The sequence below is a fragment of the Vespula pensylvanica genome, chromosome 23, assembly GCF_014466175.1.
Source record: "Vespula pensylvanica isolate Volc-1 chromosome 23, ASM1446617v1, whole genome shotgun sequence".
NCBI lineage: Eukaryota > Metazoa > Arthropoda > Insecta > Hymenoptera > Vespidae > Vespula > Vespula pensylvanica.
In genome coordinates this window covers 886,999-891,847 of record NC_057707.1, presented here as the reverse complement: position 1 = coordinate 891,847, position 4,849 = coordinate 886,999, and the positions used below count along the sequence as shown (strand labels likewise).

General features: G+C 32.7%; 3 long non-coding RNA genes across 3 annotated transcripts in view; all 3 read right to left on the bottom strand.

The window, feature by feature from the left end:
• LOC122636802 overlaps positions 1 to 4,849 on the bottom strand; it is a 268,896-nt gene that overhangs the window by 159,487 nt on the left and 104,560 nt on the right. The gene's annotated exons all lie outside the window — the stretch shown is intronic.
• LOC122636791 overlaps positions 1 to 4,849 on the bottom strand; it is an 80,039-nt gene that overhangs the window by 58,280 nt on the left and 16,910 nt on the right. The window lies entirely within an intron of this gene.
• LOC122636801 lies at positions 787 to 3,271 on the bottom strand. The gene is made up of 4 exons (XR_006329070.1): positions 2,988 to 3,271; positions 2,361 to 2,510; positions 1,498 to 1,819; positions 787 to 1,146 (listed from the first exon to the last, which is right to left on the bottom strand). It is a non-coding gene; the product is annotated as an uncharacterized LOC122636801 (long non-coding RNA).

The window sequence follows — 4,849 nt, the reverse complement described above, 5'->3', positions numbered from 1 at the left end:
GCATGTACACGTCACATCTTCCAAACGTTTCGTCAAGTACCTTTATGGGAAACGGTTTTTTATTACCCCCCCACCATGTTCCAATGCTCTTGAATTCGCTCATGCGCGCTAGTTCGTGTGGGCGGAGTTACGTGTGCGGTTCTGTGAGCGTGCTTGCGTATATCCCCTCCCTTATTTTGACAAGAAGAAAGGTATTTTTTCATTTGTTTTCATCTCATCAAACGAAGCAAATAATTCGATAATATGATTAGCAGTGTATTTTAGTTACCCATTTAGATGCATTATTTAATTTGCAGATCGATCTATGACCACTAATTTAGTTTTTTCATACGAATGAGTATATTTTCCTAAAAATTTATTCCCGTCTGGAAAATTTCAAAGAATGATCATAATACTTCCCCCAATATAGTATAGATCTATTATATTGTTTTCTTACTATCGTTGTTCGATCAAACGGTCAACATCGCTCAAAGTACAAATTCAAAAGTTGTCGGAAGAAAGCTTTCCCTTGAGATAATCTTTTCTTTTAAATACAATATTGGAAGTCTTCTTTTTTTGATAATGTCGACGTTCTCTTCATCAACATTATATAAGTATAAATAAATATGAACCAAACGTAAGGTCCTCCTTGAAAAGTTGAGAAACTAAATTCGATGCTTACAAAATGAACTAATCAAGTGGGAGAGATGAGACAGAGAATGACCGATAAGAGGAATCGAATGAAAAATAGAAGGATAAAACCAAAAAGCAATTTACGCTTTGTGATATTATCTATCCACAATTATTGGTAACATTGTGATGAGATTACCGCGGATGACATAACATCTCGTTAATATCTGCAAAATAGTGCTGGCCGAAATAAATGATAAAAAAATTTAATTTGATCATTGAATTTATTGTGTTCTTTAAAGAGTAATACAAGCTGTTGATTCTGACTGTCGTAGTCATCCATGCAGGTTCTAGGAACTCCAGAAGATGGAACGATATATAAGCACCCCCCCAGGCACGATAATGGACTATATCGTCTGAATCATTTTAAACAACACTCTCGATAAGATAAAGCCTATTTTAATGCTTCTTTTCTTCATTTATCATTATCTCAATTTATTATTCGGCGGGATCATTATTGCTTTTATACAGCCAGTCCTGTAAAACGTAATTATTAATAGAGCGGGATAAAACAATATTCACTTAGAACTTTGTAAACTTGTTACATATTCTTTAAAGTTAGTTTGGCGATAAAAGTGTATAAAATTTTTCGATAAATATGCCACGTTCATGATTGAAATTTTCATTATCCTTTTCAGACGACAGATAGATTCTACACACACACACAGGCACAGACACACAAATTAGTTTAATTTAAACATTACAAAGATCGTAAAGCGCGGGGAACATAAAATAATTTTAAGATAAAATTTCAACAATTTCTAATTTTAATTTCAGAGTGTATGCATCCGAGTTGCGTCGCTACGTGTAATGTCAATAAAAACGAACCTTTGAATGAATTAGAAGGTTGTCTTCACTTCCCACAAGTGAAAACTTCCAACTTAATACTTTCGGTAATTTTAAATCCATGTGAAGGAAATAGATTTACGAGAAGTTAAATAAACCACTGTTTTAGTAACATTCCGTTAAACGCCCCACGGGACGCCTACGAAGCAACAAATATTTTTAATATATTTTCCGATAGACTTAAATTTCGAAATGGCGATCGGTTGCTCTCTGTAAAGTCGTAAAATGATTGATTTGGACAGTTGCCGGATCAGTCATCCTTTCTACTCCGACTTTCGAAACATCGAAGCTCTGTCGCTGCCGTCTGCAAGGAATGAAGAAAATTAAGTTTACCTACGTGTATATAAGAAAATATATTATTTAAGTGTTTCTTTAAGATAACTGTAAAAAATGTACTGAACCAGTAAAATAGTAGTATCTTTTTCTATGAAGAAACGTAATTAAGCAAATTATTACTACAAAAGATATTAGACGGTGAGATTCATGATAACATTTAACCCCTAATATCATATCACTATTGATCGAATGAAATACACTTTCGTAATAACTCTAATTAATTAAAAAAGGAGACTGGTCAATGTTAACATTCCAAAGTGTTTTTATATTATTGCAAACAATTTACTAAATATCCTTAATAATACATCGACGTATGCATCATTAAGATCAGAAGTGTTATAGATCTCTAATTTGTGCAACATGATATGGGAAGCCAATCTGTAGGGTGATTGTATCCAAAACAATAAGAATATAATACGATCAAATCAGAAATTGAAAGCAGAATTTTCACAAAATTTATAATGATAATTATTACTCGCCGCTAACCGAGGAAATGAAAAATTACTTACAGCAAATTGCCAAGAATAACTGCTCGTGGTGGACATTGATATTCCTCTTTAATGGTTTCTTGAATTATGCGGTCCACTCTTCTTGACGGGTATATAAGGAATATTGACTTCTCACAAAGTGTGTGGTAACAGCGCATGAAAAACTATATGCTGGAAACAGAAGAAAATATCAGTTTAAAATTTTATATTATTTCTACCTGTTTTTGCACAGTAAATAAAAGAGAAAATATATGAGCTGATTTTAAACAGAATGTAATGATACTACTAGTGAAAACAGTTCTATCTCCCTCCGTTAAAAATTATGACCTGCAGGACTATCTGTGAGAAAACAATTAGTTCTTAATAATGCATTACGATTCATTTATCGAAAGATAGTTCTGTAACTACCCGTTACTTAAAAAAGGAGACTATCAAATATACAATAATATATCCGAGACAAATTGCACGATGTAATATATAGTGTAAAATAATAATAAAAAACTATACAACTTTCTATGATATATTATAAAATATGCTATATATAGAACAGTAGAATTGAACAAAAAATTATAATTCAAGTATAAAATACAGTATAATGCGTTAATATTAAACTATAAATATATAAAATTCAAATAAAATTTAACTAACCGAGAGTGTGTTGCTTAAAATGCTACAGATGGTTTCCATTATCGCGACTGGAGAGGCGCTTTTATATTACTCCTGGCCGTCCATCTTCAAGAGCTCACGAGAACGTGCTTATAGGACGACTCGAAGCAGAATGAAAGGATCAATCAATTTCCCCGGATGGCTCGTAACCCCTCCTATAGTAACTCGAGCATGCGCTGTTTGGTCCCACTCCCTTTTTTGCATATATTCACGAGGGTGGCATCCCCGATTATCTCTGCACAATGATAACAATAACTTTGGATCGATATTACCGTGAAAGGGAAATTTCTTCTCGACTTTATCTTTCGTATCTCCTTTTGATCCCTTTTCCTCCTTTGATGCCACTGTTTTTCATTCTCCATATTCATATCTTTTCGATCGTTTCATTTTAGAAAAATCGAATGTGTTTACCCTCTTTCTGATAGGCAAATTTTTGTTTATATTGACTAATTCATATTTATTCATTTTTTGGGACAGAAGATCGACATTAACAAGAAAGTAAAATTCAGAATATTGTATTTAAACGAAAGGGTAATCAATCTCATGGATGATCTCCCTAGAATATTTATAACTTATGCCTTGTTCGATATTGATAGGTTGATCTGATAACGATGGCTAAAAGGAACTATAATAGATCTCTCCTATGTTGGGAAGATATTATGATAGTGTTACATTCAATATACGCTTATTCAGAAAAAAAAATATGAGGGATAGTACATTCGGAAGCTATAAATATTATCTTACTAGAAATATAATAAAATCCTCGCTATGCTTGGTTCTACGTAATAGAACAGACAACTCTCAAATAAAAATTAACAAATAAATTTTCTTCCTAGGAATTGATTACTTTGGAATATAATATACGAAATATTAGTTAACTTCAGGAATTACTGGATCATTGTTTTCACTTCTTCAATAGGGAGCTCATTTCAAGGAAAATGTACTCGTTCGAACGGATTAATTAAATCATTGTCGCGTCCATAGCTATGAAAAGATGTAGCCGAGTGATTGAATGATGCATTGAAATGGATAATTGAGTTATACAATCGTCTCATCCAATTGTCTGATTCTGTCATTGGTTTGATAAGGGAAAGAAAAATGAAAAAATACCTGTCATGTTATCAAAATCAGACGTGAGTGTTACGTTCACAGGACCGAGCAACTCATTCCCGTCCACCTGAACTGGCTCATCCAGGCGTGCTGAAGGACAATCAAGGATGGAGGGGAGTAATACCTAATCGATTAAAACGAAGGTACTTGATACGTAGGGAGGATCGTAATACTCAGACGGATTTTCTTCAAATCCCAATCAAAACGTACTAACAAGAGAATTCTGACTACGTAACAAATTACATCGTTGAATTTGCAATATTACACTAAATCGTAAATTAAATATTTTGAATATTTTTTAAGCACACGAAGTGAATGTTATGACAAGCAATTTAGAAGATTGATTCAACACATCATATATTTTTAATTTAAGCAAATGATTACTTCATTTAATTCGATGGAATAACGATGTCAATGTGACGTAAATATGGAACAAATCGGTAAATCCTTTAATCCTCCCCACAGGTTTAACCATTTTCAAATTTTAATCCTCTAAATTTACCTTAATTTTATTTCGATTTTTATGAGCTCATTCTGCAATTCATGATTAAATCTTCCATTCTCATAATCGTTTCTATTCTCGATATCATTTTCTGTTTCTTCCTTATTATTTTTATTATTCCTGGTTGGTCTCGATGATCCATTTAACTTCATTCTTACGATACACCGTGTTTGAAATTTTCGAATTTAAATCGAAATTTACAGAATCAATGTTCGGCCAAGGACAAACATCG